Genomic DNA, 22,245 nt, shown 5'->3' on the forward strand with positions numbered 1-22,245 from the left:
TTGTCATATGTCTATAACAGTCTCAATGTGGCCATATTTTCTGTAAACACTGGGTTTTTGTGTAAATCTGGTCACATTAGAACGTTTTGTTCAGGAACAGCGCCCTCTGGTGTCATAAATCTGTGGAAAACAGAATCTGGTGTTTAAAACGCTCGCGCTGTTTTTATTCCCGCCGCCATCTTTGTTAGCAAATATGGCGACTAGCTAGCTTGGCAGTTAGCTTCCAACAGTTTGTTAGCCACCTGCGTTTGAAATAAAGATGAAGTATTTTAACAGATATTTACCACTAAAACGGCCGGAACACATATCTCGTTGTTATAAGATAAAGACAAATAAACGAAAAAAGTAATATTATCTTCAGCTGGATGTTAATTAGCACCGAAATTCATTACTGGACCCGAACTAACTTCACTTTTTCAGAGTAGTCATTGAAGGTAAGCGGATTTTTTGTTTTTAATGCTGTTTACATTCCCCAGTTTTGGCTGTAAACACAGACGCTGAGACATTAGCTGTTGAAATACAGAGTTAACAAATTGTTGTAAAGTGGAGCTTAAATATGAAGCTTTTGTTTGGCTCTGGTTTGTTTAATGCTAATTTTGTCACTTGTAGCATGGTCATGTTTGGCTTTGGGAAAATATGTGAAATAAAAATGAAGATAATGTCTTAACACTAGATATAGTGGAGGATGTTAAAGGTCATGTAGAGAATGCTGAAATGTTTCTGCTTCAATGAAAGTCTTTGTCCTTCCCTACCTTTTATAAAAAATAAAAAAAGCAGAACTTTTTTATTACAGCTAAAGAAATGGGAACAGAGGTATGATGGCTGGGTGTTAGTGAAGGATAGTGGTGATCATTGACATTTTGCTGGCAAGTGTTAAAAGTGTGCTGTTAATTTTGGAGAAAAATTGTTTGTCTTTACTTTGAAACCTGTGGGCTTTATGTTTGTATTGGTGTGGTTTTGTGTGGCTGCTGTTGAAGGATAGATGTCAACTAGCTAATTTCTAGCCACATTTCTTAGCCAGGCCTAGAGGTTTCGTACTCGCAAACAAAGCATTTTGTACCCACTTCACCATAGTGCATCAGTTTATTTCTCTTTGTAATTTTGATTAATTATGGAGGTAATTGTAAGATGTGTGAATCTTATTAATAATTTGGGCATTATTTCTTAAAGATTTCAAATAACAATTAATTGATTGTGGTTTTGATCCCTGTCTGGGTCTTTGACCTCTGATCAAACCAAAAAAAAAAAAAAAAAAAACCCTACTTGTTGGTAGATATTATTCAGTAGTGTTGAATGACCACAATCCCTTACAGGATACTATAAATAGTTGAAAGAAAATTACTTTAAATCTTTAGTCATCTATGCAGGTGCAAACTTGACTTACGGCAGGGTCAGTACACAGCGCCCCACTGCAACAGCTCCTTTACCTGAAAAAGTCAGGTACATAAATAACTAAAACTGAAAAAGTACAAACTGGCAAATGGGCAAAATACTTGGCAGAGTTGCAGTTAACTGTGGATCAGTGGGAAGATAAGTCATCTTGCAATCTGAAAGTTGTGGGTTCGATTCCAGCCTTCTCCTGTCACATAATATCATGTGCCCCCGGGCAAGGCACTTAACCCTGAGATGCCTATCAATCTGCATATCGGTGTATTAATGTTTGTGTTTTTGAGTTCAATTGGCAGCTTAATGAAGAGGTACTTTCCATATGGAACCCACATTTTCCTGAGGTCTGAAAAGTATTTCCTGACTTGTGAAATACTTTGATTTAAGACATACTAAGGGTTTAATCACAGTTATGCTCCCTTCTGTGATTGAGTTTGACTCTTCTGTCATAAAGAATAAAGGGGCTTATGGTGACAAACACCACATTTTATGAGCTGATTGTACCCTAATGCAGTACCGCATCTGAGCTGTAGGTGTCACTCCTTCATTTGTTTTAATGACATCTTCTATCTTTGCACTTGACCAGCAGCCAAATCCACTTAACCAGAGGCAAAATGAAATGGTGTGTGAGTGTAAGTGGGTGTGTTTCCAAAGTTAATCCAGTTCGTCGCCTCTTCCACCCTCTCCGACACTCAAATCCACTTTTTTATTGTGTGTATGCATGTGGTTTGTGGTTGAATTGAGATATATCCTGTTATCACTTGACAGGTGTGTGTATTTTTACATATCCACCTTTTATATGACAAGGTATTTTGTCCGAAACCTGTGTGTGTGTGAGAGAGAGAGGGTCCTGAATGTGTTTATTTATTAAATAATTCACAGCTGGGTGTTTATAGAAGAAACTGTGGCCTCAGAGATGCAATAACATAGGGCAAATATTGTGACACACACACACGAACACATATTTTATCAGCCATTTCAGGGTTGACGGTTTATTTGGACACTGTGGACGGTGGAAATGGAATGTAAAGAGAGCAGACGCATGAACACACACATTTATATCACCCATGGAGATTTCTCACTATCTTCATATGCTCCATATCTTTGGTGGTTTTTGTTGCATCTCAGAGTGGAAAAGACTTCCTGGATAACCTTAATTCATTTTAGTTTTATGCTTTGCTGTCATCACAAAGAAAAATAGGGGCTTAAATTAAAATGCTTGTGATTTAGTAAATTTTGGATGAAGGAGGAGTGTTGAGGCATTAATCTGCTCCAGGGGGTCAATATTTACTGTTTGCTTGGGATGCATAATATATAGCAAATATATCATTATTGCAGCATTACGGTACACAAAATACGTATCACCAAGAACTGCTTAGACTGCACTGAATATTAGTTAATTATTTAAGTACCATGCATTCAGACTGCCTGTGCCACATTTGGGGACATTAGTTGTTTAATGCTAGAAGGTAAAGAGGTGGTCTGGTGGGAAAGTCGCTAATAAAACTATAACTGAGTTGACATTGGCCAGAAGCAACTTTTCAATAAAACTTTGAGATGGAAATAATCATTTTTATTATTTCTCCAGTTTAGGTGGATAGACTACTCATCATCTGGGGTCTATATTTTCTATGAACCCAAAGAAGAAAGATGTTAGTACTGAAATTAATTGTATATTTATTGCAAGTCATATATCATCGAGACATTCACCAGCATTATCACATATCCCATGTTTTCCTAATACGTGTAGCCTCCCTGTTGATTAATGCAATATTTAGAATCAACTAGATGCTTTGACATTTAGAAACTGACAGGCCAGGTTTATTCTTGCTGCTGACCTGTTAAACACTGATAGGATTGTTGTTCAGTCTGCTTCGACCTGGAGAAAAGGAAACAGACCTTTAAATGGAAATATTGATTCGTTTCATATCAATCTTCATCTGGTGTGCGCTGTCCAAGCAGGTGTGTCGGTGTGTGCTTCACATGTCCTTTCAAATCATGTTATGTCCCATAGAGCAGATATCCAGTTATTACTAAATTATATACTAAATACACATTTACTACACATCTACTACTTTGTCTCAGTCAATTAACCTTTGAATTTTTGCCAGATAGAAGGAAATACTAAGCTTAATAACTGACATATAATAGTGTCGGTTATAAAAAGAAAAATTGTATCAGCTAAAATCGGAATCGACGCAAGTCAGGCTTGATAAAGATCGTTGATCGGTCAGAAAACCAGTCGGCGCAGCACTAATTTAGACTTATCTGACACTGCTTAAGACCAGCTGGGATTCCCACAAAACAACTTTTTTGAATTCTTTTTTCACAAATTCTGAAACTTATATACATTTTGTTAGAGCTTGATATAATTACCTTTTAAGCGGTATGACTTTTGTCTCACATTTTGAGTATCCTTCCACAAGCTTCTCACAGTAGTTTGCTGGAATTGTGGCCCATTTCTCCTGACAGATCTGGTGTTGCTTAATTAAGGTTGTAGGCCACCATGCCGATGCACTTCTACTCAGCTCTGCCTTCAAATGTTTTACAGTATCGAGTTTATGACATTGGGAAGGCCACTAGACATAGCTACTGGCTGAGATTTAAGTGACTAACTATTTGTGCTCTCTTGAAAACTGGCTCAGAGTTCATCTGCTTAGCTGTCTTTCTTTCCTACATGAAGCAACTAAAGGAGCTACAACCATTAAAGTTTTACTTTTATTTCCAATAGAAAGTACTCCTGGATCAGTGCTTCTTTGTTCTCTGTGTCTCTGCTCTGTTCTCTCAAACGTCCAGTCGGTCGTGGCAGATGGCCGCTCACACTGAGCCTGGTTCTGCTGGAGATTCCTCCTGTTAAAAGGGAGTTTTTTCCTCTCCACTGTCGCTACATGCTCATCCGGGAGGAGGGATTGCTACAAGTCTCTGACTCGAAGCAACCTGCTGGGTTTCCTTACATAGAAAAACTCTTAACCAATTTGAATAATAAATTGTTCGATAGTTAGGATTAATTGGAATGTACCTGACTTGAAATCTGTATGATTCGATTGAATTGACTTTGTAAAGTGCCTTGAGACGACATGTGTTGTGAATTGGCGCTGAACTTTATTGTCTTTAAGCCACTTCATAACTAATGTGACGGTATACTTAGGGTTCTGGTCCATTTGTAAGAACCGTTTGTGCCTGGCTGATGTCTAGAGATTCTGCTTCAATATCTCCACATAATAATATTTCCTCATGGCGTCATTATTGTGGCACCACTAGTCCCTCCTGCAGCAAAACACCCCGTCACAACATTAGTCTGCCACCTCCGTACTTCATATTCCCCTTTTTCTTCCTAAAGTAACAATGGTTATTGTGGGGAAACCCTTCAGTTTCAGTGTCAACAGATCACAGTGGAAAATGGCTCTCTTACCAGATTCAACCAACCACCATCCTCAAAACCCTCTTGCTTTTGTTCTGAATTTTTATACGCACATTTCACTCCAAAACGTGTTCATCTCTGGGCCATAGAACCCATCTCCTTCCTGAACAGTATGATGACTCGCAGAGGTCCAATGTTCTCTTCCACATATCTTACCTGATTTCTTGATTTTCTTCCATGATGTGACAAACATCAAGCCAGATGTTCGAGCTGGTACTTTGACACGTCCACAGATGGGACTCCGATTAACTCAAATATTGTGAATTAAAGTACAAGAAGCTTTCAAACCGTGACAGGATCATTTTTCTAAATCTCTACTCCAGTTGGTGTGTTTGAGTCAGGAACCTGCAGGACTTGTTAACACAGCATCTAAAAAGAGTTCATTTTATTAGATTTAAATGCTGGTAATTTGCTTTTGATGGCACTCGACCAAAAGTAATAAAACGAGATAAAGATGGTGAACACCTGAGAGTAACATATTGTTGATACGGTCTGTACATACCGGATTGTGACGTCTGTAATGTGACGCTCGATGGTTGCTTTTTAAGGTGATCTTAAAGGTGGGGGTTAAGGGTGTTTTGTGGTACTGAGGAATGTTTACACACACTGTTATTTGTCCATTTTTACTAGTCTTTTTTTTTTGTTTATTAAAATGCTTCCATACCAGCTCCAAGCTAACAGTAGACCCTTCAACCTTGTTCACATCAACACTTAAAAGCCGGTCCAGGAAAATGCCATCCCTCTCCTCAGCTTTGTCTGTTATGACCTCAAAGTCTCACCAAAGAACAGCAAGAAACAAGCTGCTAGAAATACAAAAGCAAGCAGAGGACTTTGTGAATGACGGAGGGAAGTGGAATGAAGAAGAACGACACGTTGGAAGGAAGAAGATGAGATACAGATCTGGTAGTCTGACTTTTGAACCTCAAGCTGACCCTGATGGCCCGTCAGAACCAACATGCTCAGATACGGAGGTGTCAAGGTTAATATGATCAATTTTTGACTCGCCGAGTGTTGACAGTAATCTACTTCCTTTGATTTGTTTGGCAGCAGTTGGAAGTGTTTCGGTGTCATGAAGGTCGAGCCACAGAAATTCTGCTGTTTTTGTACAAAATCTGAAGCTGACCTCCATTACTACCTGTATAGCAAACCGAATCAGAAAGGTGATAGAGTTAAACTTCAGAGTTGTATAAAAACAGTTTAAAGAGGAAATAAGACACATAACATCGATCAGTCACTGCAGCCCTTTTTTTCTTCTTCAGAGTGGGCAGCCTCAGTGCACCAATTCATCTTCGTTCTCCTCACCGCTGTGTACTCCAGGAAGGTCAAAACCTGGAAAATAGGCTACAGACCAGGCATTCTGTCACCAGACACCCTTCACCTGCTTCCCAACACCAAGAAGTCGCACACAACTGGGACACAACCACAGCCAAAAATACATCAGGTGGAGCGGAGCAGCAGGGCGGCTCGCATTAACTCCACATTCGTTCTGCATTTACGTTGCATTTGTTGTCCTTTCAGAGGAAACAAAAGACTCGGACGAGTTCATCTTTTATAGCTCTTGAATTTGGACAAATCTCACGTATTCATTTTGTAGTTGTAGTTGTAGCTAAGCTGATAAAATGTCCAACTACCTTCTCACTTGTAGTTTTGCCCATTAGAGGCAAATATTTGTCATTTTGTGTGTGTGGAAAGTGGCGATTACTGCTTTATCAGTCAGTGCTACAAGGTTAATCTCAAGGTTAGCTGGGGACATCTGAGTGACGCAAAGCAGCCGTATGACTATGTGTGCATACATTTTCACAGTATGGCCTGAGAAATGAGGTGGTGGTGATGGAGCAATGTGTTGGAGGTGAACTTCGAGCCTCACATCTCTCGCTTTTTTTTTTTTTTTTTGCTTCTACTCAATAAAGTGGCGACTCAACTGTTAGTTGTTCACGGCACAGCAATGCCACCACTCAGTAGGGAGTCGTTTGTGTTTTAATGTGGTCACTGTTGGCCATGTTCACGCTTCACAAGAACCGGCTCAAAGTTCTGCTCACACCGTTTCGTAGCTCAGCACTTGGACCTTCTGAGCCATGTTCAGAGCCTCAGTCTGAATCTAGGTCATGTTTTCTTTATTAATTGTTGGTTTGTTTTATATTTTTTCAAGATTTTAAAAACTTGCTATATGTTGTTAGATGGCTTCAGGCTTTATTTAGACTAGCATAATTAGGCTACCTTCACACAGCAGGCAAATGCGACCCAAATCCATTTGTTCAGCCCATATGTAACCTATATTTGACATTTTCATGGCAGTCTGAATGGCCCAATTCAGATATTTTTCAGCTCCAAATTGGATTTTAATAGAAGACCGAAATTTAACATATGGACCTGCTGTGTGAACGTAGCATCAGTTAAAAAAGCTGAATAAATAACGACATGCTGGGATCTGTGCAGTGGTTTTATACACTTATGGTTAGATTTAAATAATTTTAGAGCTGTATTATAATTTTGGGCTTGACCATTTTAAAGCCCCAGAATATGATGGTAATGATGTGATATCAATTGACATCAAATGACTTATCTATCCAATTATTTTTCCTTTAAAATGACATTTTTATAATGTCTTTTTAAAGTACATACTTTGATATCTAGTGTATTAAAATATGTAATTAATTTAAAGGAATTTATAAAAAAATAAAAAGGCTGAATATTATCCAAATGTTGTATTTGAAGTCAATCAATATGTTCTGAATTTCTGTTAGAGAAGAGAGTGAATTATAAAAAAATTAAGGGTCATGACAAGTGCAACCACGAAGGAAAAATGACCTTTTTTAAAATCTTTAGTCCAAATCTTAATACTGGAAACTATATAACAGTTTAGTGAGGCAAACGCATACATTGCAGGTATTAAGTCAGTGTTATCAGTTTCTCTGGGTCTGCATTTAAATGGGTAGCAAAAAGCCTGCACTGTAACATAGATCGGTACAGCCTTCATCAGCCCGGTGTGGGCCCAGGTTCTGCTCTATTCAGTGAAGGATTCAGCAGACGGACGACCCGTCTTATTTCTTTGAGGAGTTTCATTGGTTTGAAACTGTAGCTCGGACACACACAAACACACACACACCCCTGCAGACTGCAGCCAGGGGCCTCTCTGCACACACAGAGGTGTTATTTCTGTTGAAAATTTAAAAAGAATAAAAATTAGTCATGTTCATTGATAATGATAGCGGCATACCCTAGTTTATATACTCGCGTACCAAGAGAAGAGAGTTTTTTCATTTATTCCTTTTCCTTTCCACCATGAGGGAAACTTTTCCATTTTTTATTTGCCTTTATGTTGATGTTTGGATTCAGTGATTGGACTGTACCGTCAGGTGATTAATCTAAACTTCAGGATTCAGGATTGGGAAAAGTTTTTTCCCAGTGTCTGCTGTAACGTTTCTGTGGCGCTCTGCAGGTTTTACTTGTGAGCTGCCTCAGTGTTGGTAGAAGACGTGTTTTATTGTTTTACTGACCTGATTCTGACTGCAGTGGACTGCAGACTGTCCATGGTTGCGCGCACCCTTCCTGCGGATTCTTCTTCGTTGGTGTTTGGCAGCTTCTTCTTCTTCCAGTTAGCAGACTGAGTGTCGAAACCAGGAATCGACTTTTAAAAATCTGAACGATTCCAGATGAATCAATATGTCGGTCCCGGTTCCAGTTGATTCTTGAGACTCGATGCCCAACGCTAACAATGAGTTCGTATAGGGGATGTGGATGTGTGTGTGTAACCTGACGGCACTTCATACACACAGCAGACGACTGTTTTCTATTTCCATGGGAAAATATGCAGTTTCTTATGATATTAGATGCTAAGATTTGACTTTGGTTTCTTAAAAAGTTTCCAAACATTGATTTGTCCGCTAGAATCAGATAAAGTCCTTGTTTTAAAACAGCCTTGTTTAGTTGAAGTTGGTCCGTGTGCCACAAAGCCGGGATCATAGAGAGTTTTTACAGTTGCTGTTTGATGCTGTTGCATTTAGCTGGAAAGCAAATCAGAGAGTAGTTGGAGCACAGCGTGGGCCTCTTGACGCATGGATTGCTGCTCGTGAAACTGCTCGGTGTCGGATTAAATTTCCAAACGCTTCCTGATCTTCCAGCCTTGTGGGGGACGGTACAGCGGTGACACTAACGGCAGACTACGTGGCATTTAGAGCAGAAAGGTGTGACATGCAAGCCTTCACACTCACTGTCTGCCTCTCACACACACACACACATTTGCATACGGTCACTCTTCGGGGCTTGCCATTATTAACAGCTGACCTTTGGACATTTAGGCTGTGAAATGATCACACAACAGACCTGAGGACTGGATATCACAGCTCACTTCATATCTATTCTCCCCGTTCTTTCTCATTTTCTAAAAGATTTAACAGTTCACTGTTTCTTGTTAAAAGGTTGGTTTATTAAATGTGAACGCAGAGGTTTTGTTTCTGGTGTTTTTGTATTTTGGCCTAATTTTTTTTGTCACAGTTTAATTAGTTCTGACCATTTTAGTAAAACTGGGTTGTCTGTGCCCCTTTAGCTACAATAAGTTTAATTAAATTATTGTGTGTGAACTGTTTTTTTTTTTTAGCATCAAGGAGACATCCACCTGTAATGGTTTGGCAGGCTGTTTCCAATCATAGGTTCAGGATTTTTTGTTATTTAGTCTCCATTGAGAGAAATTCTGGAAAGCTGCTACAACAATCAGTCCACCGCCTAAGTCATTAAAATGCCGCATAATTAGCATAGAAGAAAAAACATAAACATTCGTCACATCAGCATCCAATCATATTCACACACGTCGGATCGAGTCACCACCGCTTTTGTTCAAAGCTGTCCATCAACAGGTCCTCAGAGGCCTCCTGTATTCCAGCTCTTCTCTCTTTCCTAAATCATTAATAAGGGTGATAAACAGAAGGATGAAGGTATTTTATCTTGGTTCTGTTTGCAGAGTTGAACCCTGTACCTTCTTCCTGGATTCCATGAAATGTATTCAGGGTTCAAACGTGTGTGTGGTGTCCAGCATCATGTGATGCTGATAGTTTCCTTAGAGAGAGGTCCTCGGCAGTGATTCAGTTCTTGTGAAGCTCAAGCTCCAGTCCATATCCTTTTGGACAATTCAGATTTCTCAGAAGAATTAGGATGAACTACATTTAAAAAATATTAATAGAAAAAAAAACAGATGTGGTGAAAGAGGGGTTGCTGTGGGATGCACCTGTAAAATTTCCAAAGGGAGGTCTACAGGAGGTATCCTTTCCAGATGCCAGAACTTCCTTTATGGAGCTCAGAAAATCGCTCCTCGCTTGAAGGAGCTCCTCACATTAGGGCTGCAACTAATGATTATTTAAATAATCGATTAATCGGTCGGTTATTCTTTCGATTGATCAATGAATCGGACAAAAATGTTTTTTTTTTTTTCAGTTTTCACCTTTCACCCTTTTTATTCCAAAATAGAATATTTGGACTGACAGAAAATAAGCCCACAAAAATCAGATTGCTGCTTGAGTCTTCTGTTACAGTAATAATACAAAATAAATAAATGTTTGTCAAATAGGTTCAGTAAAGCAAAAAAGGTGTGTGCATGATGTCTTCTCTATGCCCGTCATTGTTTGCTTTGTTTCTTTTCTGGAATGAGAAATACAGTATAGTATATATATATTGTAACATAATTTACAACAACTCAGCAAATGCCTTGTTTTATTCGCATACATCTATCTGTATGTGTGTGTGTGTGTATATATATATATATATATATATGTATATATATATACATATATGTATATGGTCTGCTGAACTGCTCCTTACTGCTGTTGCCACGGTGATGCGGTCCCGTTGTCCTTCCTTCAGACCGGGAAAACTGCTTCACTCTGCGTTGTAGAGACAGGGTCTCTGCTGGGAACTCTCTGGAACAGTTTGTTTCTGTAGACCTCAGAAAGTGAAGCCACGCTTGTACCTTAATTACCCTCGTTCATGAATGAATACCGGATACACAAACAGCCATTCATTCCTACTTAACTTAGTGCATATGATCGTATGACACTCTTTGATCCAGTTTGAAGAGTTATGTCTGTTTGCCAGCAAAGAGACATTAGCGTGCTGTGTCCCTCCGTCCAGTTCTGCTGGGGACCTGCGTGGAAGAGGTCAGTTTGTTGCAAAAGCAAGGTTTTTATCTGGACAGTGATGTCACCGGAAGTCCAATGTTATTCCCTGTTTCTGGCTGCACTGTAAGTAGGTTAATGCGATTTATTTTGAAAGTTCCAGGAAAGTTCTTACTGGCCTTTCAGTTTGTAACCTATAGCTGTGGGTTCCCAACATATACCATTTAAAAAATACTTAATTGAAAAATTTGAGTAGATCTAAGAAGTTACTTTAATCCCTGTCTGAATGCAGTACATCCTGCCTCTCTGCTCCCTCCCTTACATTGTCTTCAGTGTCATTAACCAGCTAACAAGCAAACAGTGTCATCAGACGAGCTATCGGAGAGACTAACGTTACGTTTCCTCACTTCGAAAAGGAACAAACATAGGATTAGTGTAGTGTCTTACGCTGCTGCTGAGCTCCCCTCGCCCTCATCGACTCCAACCAACATGTTTCCGTTTCAGGTGCTGACTTTTGCAAAGCTTGCATGTAACAAATTGTTTAGTTTTGTGAAGTGCTCCCACACTTTTGAGGACTTGGGTCGAACCGTTGTCTCTGCGTCGGTCATTTGTAGAATTTACGTAATTTCCTTTGAAAATATCACCTCGGCTCTGTCTCCACCTCGCTCCGTTCAGCTCGCTCTGCAGGTTTTTTTTTTTTTTTTTTTTTACTTTATTTTGGTCGGCCCGCATTGGCAAAGCTCTGCAGGTGACGTAAACTGCTCCGTGACATGGCTAGTTACGCGGAAATCACAATGAATTGATAATGAAATTCATTGCCAACACTTTTAATAATCGATTTTTATCGATTTTTATTGATTTTATCGATCCGTTGTTGCAGCCCTACCTCACATTATCACTAAGGCAGAGCCCAGATTGGTTGGTGAATCAAAAGCTTCACTTTTTGACCCTTTGAACACAACCTGTCTTCCCATCTACCAAACCATCCTACCATTAATTAGACAACACAATACTTAGGCCCCTTCAGCACCTACTGTGCTCAAGCAGAGAAGGTGCTGAAGGTCATGACTAATAAACCAGACGAGGAATGTTATTGTTAAGAAATACATACTTGGTCATAGATCTTAGACTGTGGTGTTACTAAATGAAGGCAACGATTTAGAATACTGTAAAAATTAATACAATGAAATTAACGTTTCCAATAAAGGATTAAAGATAGCTCACTTGAATATATGCAGTAAAAGGAACAAGTTAGGTGAAATTAAAGATTTGATGCTATTAGTCAATATACACATTTTAGAGATATCACTAATTGAACAAATATGAGTTATAAGTTCAAGGTTACAATATAGTAAGTAGAGATAGGAATGTTTGTGGTGAAGGGGTTTAAATTTTTATTCAAGGTCATATACCTGTCAAACTTAGAGAGGACAATACAGGTCCTTCTCAAAATATTAGCATATTGTGATAAAGTTCATTATTTTCCATAATGTCATGATGAAAATTTAACATTCATATATTTTAGATTCATTGCACACTAACTGAAATATTTCAGGTCTTTTATTGTCTTAATACGGATGATTTTGGCATACAGCTCATGAAAACCCAAAATTCATATCTCACAAAATTAGCATATTTCATCCGACCAATAAAAGAAAGTGTTTTTAATATCCAAAACGTCAACCTTCAAATAATCATGTACAGTTATGCACTCAATACTTGGTCGGGAATCCTTTGGCAGAAATGACTGCTTCAATGCGGCGTGGCATGGAGGCAATCAGCCTGTGGCACTGCTGAGGTCTTATGGAGGCCCAGGATGCTTCGATAGCGGCCTTTAGCTCATCCAGAGTGTTGGGTCTTGAGTCTCTCAACGTTCTCTTCACAATATCCCACAGATTCTCTATGGGGTTCAGGTCAGGAGAGTTGGCAGGCCAATTGAGCACAGTGATACCATGGTCAGTAAACCATTTACCAGTGGCTTTGGCACTGTGAGCAGGTGCCAGGTCGTGCTGAAAAATGAAATCTTCATCTCCATAAAGCTTTTCAGCAGATGGAAGCATGAAGTGCTCCAAAATCTCCTGATAGCTAGCTGCATTGACCCTGCCCTTGATAAAACACAGTGGACCAACACTAGCAGCTGACATGGCACCCCAGACCATCACTGACTGTGGGTACTTGACACTGGACTTCTGGCATTTTGGCATTTCCTTCTCCCCAGTCTTCCTCCAGACTCTGGCACCTTGATTTCAGAATGACATGCAGAATTTGCTTTCATCCGAAAAAAGTACTTTGGACCACTGAGCAACAGTCCAGGTGCTGCTTCTCTGTAGCCCAGGTCAGGCGCTTCTGCCGCTGTTTCTGGTTCAAAAGTGGCTTGACCTGGGGAATGCGGCACCTGTAGCCCATTTCCTGCACACGCCTGTACACGGTGGCTCTGGATGTTTCTACTCCAGACTCAGTCCACTGCTTCCGCAGGTCCCCCAAGGTCTGGAATCGGCCCTTCTCCACAATCTTCCTCAGGGTCCGGTCACCTCTTCTCGTTTTGCAGCGTTTTCTGCCACACTTTTTCCTTCCCACAGACTTCCCACTGAGGTGCCTTGATACAGCACTCTGGGAACAGCCTATTTGTTCAGAAATGTCTTTCTGTGTCTTACCCTCTTGATTGAGGGTGTCAATAGTGGCCTTCTGGACAGCAGGCAGGTCGGCAGTCTTACCCGTGATTGGGGTTTTGAGTGATGAACCAGGCTGGGAGTTTTAAAGGCCTCAGGAATCTTTTGCAGGTGTTTAGAGTTAACTCGTTGATTCAGATGATTAGGTTCATAGCTCGTTTAGAGACCCTTTTAATGATATGCTAATTTTGTGAGATAGGAATTTTGGGTTTTCATGAGCTGTATGCCAAAATCATCCGTATTAAGACAATAAAAGACCTGAAATATTTCAGTTAGTGTGCAATGAATCTAAAATATATGAATGTTAAATTTTCATCATTACATTATGAAAAATAATGAACTTTATCACAATATGCTAATATTTTTAGAAGGACCTGTATATCAGCGGAGACTGAGCCCTTTAACTCCAAATACGTGTTCCACGATTAAAACATCTCATGAGTTCTAATCCAGGTGTCTTGATTTCTTATGTGAGATGTTTTATATGGTGTATGATCTAAATAAAGAGATTTATGTTTTGGGAGATCGAAATATTAACTGAAATGAGCTACTCGGTCCACTAAAGCCTCACCTCCTTTCTGTTACCAGTGCATGTAATCTAAAGCAAGTTGTAACTCAAGTCAGCTAGAGTGTGGATGAGACAGGATGGCTGTGAAACATCAACATACTGTTCTGCATTCTGGATTTCCTTTTACATCAAAAAGCATAATGCTATCCACATCAAACAAAACCCCTGGAGTGTACTAAAGTGCCGGGTTACACATTAACCATCAAAATGATAAATGGCAAATTTAAATCCAGGCATAATAAGAAGATCAGACCTCACTGTCAGTTTTCCTACGCACAGGAGTTCTCCTGATGCTTACGGAAGTGTTTCATTAGTAAAATACGTCTTTCTGGTGGGCTTTCAAAGCGCTAGTTGAGAATAAACACATAACTTAGTTGCAGTAGTGGGGGGTCTGCAGATTATCATTAGTGAGAGCGTTGTGCAACAGCAATAACGCAGTGTGCTGCAAAGTTCAACATATAAGGCAGATAATTTGCCTCGAGGAATCTTAGTATTTGAGGTCGTCGAATGATTGGAGGAATCGTTTCAGTCCAGCTGAAAGCTCCCACAGCAGCCACTGCATTTCCAAGATGGTGGTTACGTTCTACAATAGCTCAACATTTTCCAAATGGCTGCTCACATTTTTAAATCTATAACGGACAGAGGTTGAAAGCTGGAAGGAATAAAACGTGTCTGTAATAATCTGTGCAGACTTTCTGTTGTCTTCTGAGGGTAAGCATGTCCTAAAGCTGCAGGATGTCTTTATAAGGGACACCCCTGTGTTGGAAATAATTTCCTTTTTTGTACACCTGTTGTTCCTACATCTCCCTGCTTCTTCTGGCTGAATATGTAAACACCAGACTGATGTTAAAATACCTGCATTTGATTCACCTTCCTGCAGTAACAGCCTCCACACTGAAGACTTGGCTTTGCTATGTTTAACTGGCAGATTGATTTGGTTTGGTTTTTGCCTAAAATTTTATATTCCACACCTTTAAACTACAAGGTGGTTTTCATATGTACTCTGATTGGAATTACCCAGCCATCACTGTATGGACATGTTTACTTGTGGTCCATTTTTAAGCAGATTGTTAAAGCTGATGAGTTGAGTCCAGCTGAGTTGTGTCCAACTGTAACTGCTTGATGAAATAATCCCCAAATAATGACTTTTTGCAGAAAGTTTTAGTCCAGATTCGATTGGCTCTAACTTTCTTTCAGATCCTTTCCCTTTAGCTGAACTCAAAGTGTTTTTTCTTGGCATGATTGTTGAAAGAATACAACTCAGCCAAAGCCGCAGTTTACTTCTGTCTTTCTTTTTAACCCAAGTAAAAGTGTTTCTAGATGAAAGTAAAGTGAAAAAATAGAAATTGCCAGTCTGAATCCTCAGTCAGGTTGAAGTAGTTCTGTCTCTTCTGAAGAGGTGGACCAATGACAGAATAATGTCTGTTCTGTCGTCCCATCCTCCTTCGCTCTCCATCTGTTTTTCACATTGTTGCGCTCCAACCAGAACTCAAACCAAATTTAAACACTGAGATGACCAGCTGCTATCTCCGTAAGGCTGTCCAAGGCCATCCAGCTACAACAACACGTAAATACAGACCGGTTCCCTTCGGATCAATTTTCACTTCAATCGCCCTCAGTCCAGCCATATAGTTATTTTAATTCCTCTTCCTCCGTTCTCACGTTCTGTCCGTCTCCGTCTCCCTCCGGTCAAGTGTTCGCTCTGCCTGCCAAGCTCCCGGGTCGAGTCTGTTTGGAAAAAAGAAATGTTTCTAATTTGGTATCAATTTGTGTCCAGTTTTGTCCAAAGTTGGAGCGCATGTGTGTGCCTTTCTCTTTTTATTCCCCTGATGCCATATGGGCCACACACACTTCCACCCTCAGGATCGCAGCTGACAGAAATAGTTGTTCCAATGTTTTCACTGAACACACGCGTGTTGTTTGGTCCGTGTTTACTGGACTTTGTTTGTTTCTTTGTATCTCTGTAACATATTAGGTCTGAAATCATCAGCTTCGTTCTCGTTTGGCCTTGGCAGGTTTTGTTTTTTTGTCACCCATACAGCAGATGATTAGTTTTTTTTAGGGAATATTTTAAATGAATAAAAACAAGACGTTTTTAACCCATTGTCTAAAGTGAAAATACAAAAACCACCCAATGAGTTTATGGTAGATATTTGTACAAAGTTCAGGTTATAAATATGGAACCACTAAACACTGGAGACTGAATGGATGGATGGATTAATGGATAATACACAATTGGGAAAAAAAAAGAGAATTTCTTGGAAAAAGTTCAATATTGATAGGAGGAATGTGACATTTGTACGTAGTGGTTCTTGATGTTCGGACTCGAACATTTAATGGATTTTGCTAAAAATCCTCTAAAAGCTGTGGTTATCCTTGTTGCTGGTGCACCTTTTCCTGCCTCACGTTTTCCTTCCACTCAATTTTCTGTTGATATGCTTGGATGGTAAACAACCATCTTTTTAGCAATGACCTTTTGTGGTCTATCCTCCTTGTAGAGGGTGTCAGTGACTGTCTTCTGGACATCTGTCCAGTTAGCAGTCTTTAGAGGCTCACAAAACCTTTGCAGGTGTTTTGAATTAACTAGCTAATTAGGGTGTGACATCATGAGTTTCCAGTATTTACCTTTTTCATAATATTCTAATTTTCTGAGACACATGGTTTCTGTGGCTATTTGGAGCAAGAGATTTACGGCAACGATAAATGGATGGAGAATCATTAAAGGATCATAGGCGGATGAATGGATGGATGGATGTGTGGATACTGCTTTAAGACAGTAGGATAGGAAACAGATCCTGGAAATACAAATATCTTTTCAGGTTCCATTTGTTTTCTCTACTCTTATCCAGATCTGGAAAATACTTAACTACAGACTGCACAGAAACCCGGTACTGACTACATGTCATATCAGTATTCATGAACATCGTGGTCTGAGCCTAGCAAAGGTAGCTACAAATATAAGCGTCTAGGTCTCATGTTGCAACATAAGCAGCTCTGTATCTCCAAAATATGATGCATTTCCGTTTTTTTGTCTTTGGTTTCAGGAGCAACTGCTCTCAGCTGTGGCCTCTTTGCATCTCCAGAAGGATTCTCTGTTCAAGCCTGGTTGACTTGTGGTAGTAGATGTTTATGACAGCAGTTCTTGCATCTCCTCCATTTTATCGTACAGTTTTCTTAATCTAATATACTGTGGGCCTAATCCTCTCTTCCTGCTCGGCGTTTTTGCTGTCCATTTTTCCTCGATGGAGATAAACGGTTGTTTACACTTCAGGTCAAACTAGAAACCAACCGTGACCGTGTGCATCAGTCTGAGCCATGATGGTTTGGGTCCACAGGAGAAGAACGAGGGACGAATCTGGAAGAGGAGTGTGAAATCTGCTCAGGGTTTGACTAGTTTGAGGGATTCGCTCCGACTGTTTACATACTTTGTTTGTGCATAATTAATCCAAGTGTATTTTGATATACAGCACTTGTGAGCCTCTTTTAGAGAACACGTGAGACGTGTGTGTGTGTGGGGGGGGGGGGGGGGGGGGGGGGGGCAGGTGTTTTGCGTCACCACCCTCCATCCATCAAGTCAAATGGGCGAATGACAGGAAGAACAAAAACAAATCCCTCGCTCCGGCAACAATAAACGACTGAGACCGACCAATGACAAGTGTTTATTGTGTGAGTGAAAGAGAGAGATGAAGGGATACACGTGTGCGAACTTTACTCTGAATGAATGCAATTGTGAATATGTGTGGGAGAAATTGAAAGAGAGGGGGACGAAGCAAATGAGCGCTGAGACGCAGAGAAAGGAGCAGTGTATTTATCTTAACTAGTTCTGTATGGAGACACACACACACACACACTGCTGTGAAATAAATATACTTTAGGGTGCTAAAAAGTCTGTTCAATTTGTTTAACTGCGTTTTACAAGGAAAAGGCCTTCTCAACTTAAAAATATTCTATAATCATCTGGTTAATGGATAAAAATTTGCAGTTTAATTTCTTACAATTTATCTGTTATCTGTTTTTCTATTAAAAAAGAACGAAACAAAAAGCAGACACGTTTAATATGAAACAGTTTAAAGATAGTCCAGCACAACGATAGTAAATTTAAATCATATATAACTTGTGTATGTGACCACCCACCCCCCCACGACATGTCGTAAATTATTAAATTATTAAACGTCTGTACGCGTTCGCAGGTTACCAATTTACCGTTGCAGGAGAGGATCTATGTTGTTTCCCACTTATGGCGGAGGAACACGTCTATTTAAGTCCTGATGTAAGGCGCCATGCAGATGTACACAGGAGGAGCAGAACAGGGGAGAACACAGAGAAACATCAGGGTTCCCCTGATAGTCAAGTTAATAATTTTTCAAATATATTCTCAACTCCGACTTTAGGAACCCCTCTTCTAAAAGGACATTGATCCAAAAAACTGGTTCAGGAATCAATAAAGCAGGCGGACATCAAACGTCTGAAGTGGCTTAAGCTCGACCGCATTGAAGGTTTCTGTGTTATGCTTAAAAAGTCAAGAAACCAACCAAGAAAAATAGTCAAATGTCCAGCCAGAATAATGCCAGAAGCTTGTTGATGGCTTCAGAAACGGTTTGGTCAGAGTGAAGGGGACATCTCATCAAATATTTGTGGGATTGTTTAGCATTTTGACCATGTGTGGATTCATTCCACCATGTGTGGAAAGCATGCAGATATATGGATGATGAGAACTATGAGACACCTGGTGGACTACAAGGAGACACCTGGTGGACTACAAGGAGACACCTGGTGGACTACAAGGAGACACCTGGTGGACTACAAGGAGACACCTGGTGAACTACAAGGAGACACCTGGCTTTGATTGAGCTCAATAATTGAGCTCAGGTTGAACAAACAGGAGAGTCCTCCAAGTTGTTCTGGTTTCAGCTGCCGTCTATGCTAACCATACACACATAGAACAATCCTTTCAATACGTGTGTGTGTGTGTGTGTGTGTGTGTGTGTGTGTGTCAACCAATACCATACAGTCACTGACTGTCAGCTAAAGTATTCTAAGAATTTAAGGCTCAGTAGATTTCTGCTGAGGGTACTTCAACCTCCTAGGTTTGCCCAATAATAAAAGCTGAATGAGGAAGATTCAAAGATTTCAGATTGGAAGATGGGTTATTTAAAGTGTGATGGGCTAGAAATGGCCTTTTAATAATGATTTATTTATTCTTCTGTCTCTAAATCTTGTAGGTTTATATTATTTCTCAAATTTACTTCAGCTTTTTTTTCTTTTATTTATATTTGTTCTAGTTTCCCATCATACCCCCTCCTCCCACCATGACACACAAGGATTTGATGAAGGACACAGTTAATCTTTAGGTTCTGACCAACAGACGCATGTTTCCAAAATCCTTTCTTCTAAATCTGCTGAAACTGATGTAAAGATTAACAACAACTACACACACACACTCCGGCTGGCAGGTTGGACTCCAGGGTTCAGTTTGGAAAGAAACTCCCCTCCTAATTTTCCTCATAAAGACTCTAATGAAGACTAATGACGGAGGGATGTGTGTGTGTGTGTGTTTTACAGCTTGGCTCCTTGAAAATGTCTCTTTTCTTTTTGCTGCTTCCTTCCTTGATTTCTTTCATATCTTTTTTTGTTTTTGAATAGGCCTCCAACAAATTGTGACTCTATAGTTGCTGAATCTGCAGAATATCTTTTATTAATTGTTATATAAATGATGCGGTCTGTAAACTGAAAACATGAGAAGGTGGTCCACATTGTCTACAACCTCGATAGAAACACCTCAAAGTATTTCCACCCACACCAACAATGTTACAGCCATAAATGTCAATGTATGGCTTTAAAATTTAATCTGAAAGGCCAACACAAAGTTCATGGAGGGAAATTATAAATGTTTCTAATAAATATCTCAAAAGTGTGTTGCTCAATTATTCCTGCTTTACTCTGTTATGCCTAAAAACAAATAGTAAAATCAGTTGCCTTCAAGACTTCCCTATAACTTTGATTATTGCTTACAGATCATGAAAATCTAAAATTCTGTGTCTCAGAAAATTAGAATATTATAAAAAAGCTAATTATTGAAAACTAATGGCACAACTAACCATATTCATAGAAAGTTGGGTGGAAGGAGAAAGTGTAGTAGGAAAGATTCCACCAGCAAATAACCGCAGCTTTGAGAGGGTTGTCGAATCCATTTAAAAATTTGGTGAAGCTTCAAAAGAGGAGAACTGAGGCTGGAGTCAGCGCACAAATCTGACTTTCATGTAGGAGAAGCAAGAAGAAACCCCATTGTTGAAATAAAGTCCTCAAGCTTGTAAATCTTCACTTTGAGACTTTGAGAATGGTCAACTGAGAAATCAAGTAAAATGGGGCAGTTTGTGGACATTTCATGCGTACTGACCTGTCCTTGATTAACTTCATGCCTGGAGTCAAGAGAATCTTAATTCTTTGGGTAATTTGCAACAGGCCTTTAATTAAAAAAAAACAGATACTCGGGTTGAATAAGAACCAGGCCCTATAAAGTTATTACACTTTAGTGGAAGAAAATTTGCTTCAAGCTGCAAAAGTCTTGGAGGTCTGACCTTAAACGTACAGCCTGGGCTACATGTGTTGGAATGGCCCAGTCAAAGTCCAAACCCAAATCTGAGTGACAATCTGTGCCAAGGCTAGAGGATTGATGTTCACAGATCTTCTCCATCCAATCTGAGCTTTTTAGCAAAGACTGGGGGACAATTTCAGCCTCTAGATGTCCAACGCTGTTGGAGACACACCCCACATGTCCTGCAGTTGTCATAGCAGCTAAAGTTGGATCTCAGAGAGGGTGAAGACTAAAGGTCAGCTACACATTTTGTTTCAGAAAAAATGTTGAAAATTGACAACGATGTATTTTCCTTCCCAATTATGCACTACTTTGTGTTGGTCCATCATAAAACCCAAATAAGACACAGTGAAGTAGTTGTTGAAGTAATGTTAACAGTTACAGTTGGAGATGATTGTTTTTGGCATATTATTCTCACTGTGGGTGGTGTCAAGATGGAGATGTGTCACCAGCTTAGTGGGATGCACTAATTAGCCATTTGTTTTATCAGTTTATGTGTAAAATAAACCAGTTAAAGAAATATTTGCTTCCTGTTACATAATTTCTAAACTAAAGCTGCCTGCACTTTCCTTGTGATAACATTACTTTAAAATGGTATTCCTCTTCCTGCCTTCTCGCCCCTCATCCCATTTGTTTACTTCATCCAGTGCTGACCCTTGGATTCCTCAATCTCTTTTCCCACACTGTCACCTTTTCTGCCTTCCTTGTTGCCTCCTTCTCTTTCTATCCATCCTTCTTCATCTGGGGCTGTTCCTCCCTGCCGTCCATCGCTCAGTGTTTCTGCTTCCATTAGTGGAAAATGGAAAAAGTGACATCAGCCATTTGGTAAACGGAGAGAGATGGAGAGACAAGATAAAAACTCAGGATGGAAAAATGAAAAGCAAAGGTCAAAAGAGTGACAGTGGGGATGATTGTAAAAGGGGGGAAAGGAAAACAGAGGAGAGAGAGGAGCGTGACATGTGAGAGTGAATAAAAGACAAATATAGAGAGAGAAAGAGGTAGAGATCCATTAAAGAGAAAGTAAGGGGGGGAGGGAAAGGCCTCACCTCATTAAGCTGCTAATGCAGAGTAAATATACTATCTAAATGGAACATAGACCACGTGTGTGTGCGTTTACTGTCAGGCTTCTCCGTGTATGAGTGTTCACCAAATACTTTACTATGAAACCCATCATCAGTAGGTGGAGATCTGGAATATCAGCGTATAAATGCTTTAACCTCGCTGGCAGATAGTGTTGCATCCTGGAAAAAATAACAGGTTGGAAGGAGATGCTGATGATGTGTTTGGTAACGGACTGTTAAACAATAAAGCAACATCATGCGTGCATTCAAGAGGGATCTAGAAATGGCAGCTTTCCGGCGTACGGCTCAAATATTTATTGATATACACATTCAAACACTGTGTGGTATATAAAGTAGATCACTATTATAGTTATGAAAATATTTCGTTTTTAAAATGTTTTTTTTTTGAGAAACATTTTAGCGTGAAGGACACGCCCATGA

General features: G+C 39.8%; 1 long non-coding RNA gene across 1 annotated transcript; it reads left to right on the forward strand.

The window, feature by feature from the left end:
• The first annotated feature begins 143 nt into the window (after positions 1 to 143).
• On the forward strand, positions 144 to 17,656 carry LOC124881122. The gene is made up of 3 exons (XR_007041539.1): positions 144 to 434; positions 16,998 to 17,093; positions 17,193 to 17,656. It is a non-coding gene; the product is annotated as an uncharacterized LOC124881122 (long non-coding RNA).
• The last annotated feature ends 4,589 nt before the right edge of the window (positions 17,657 to 22,245 follow it).

The sequence above is a fragment of the Girardinichthys multiradiatus genome, chromosome 14 (assembly GCF_021462225.1).
Source record: "Girardinichthys multiradiatus isolate DD_20200921_A chromosome 14, DD_fGirMul_XY1, whole genome shotgun sequence".
Taxonomy (NCBI): domain Eukaryota; kingdom Metazoa; phylum Chordata; class Actinopteri; order Cyprinodontiformes; family Goodeidae; genus Girardinichthys; species Girardinichthys multiradiatus.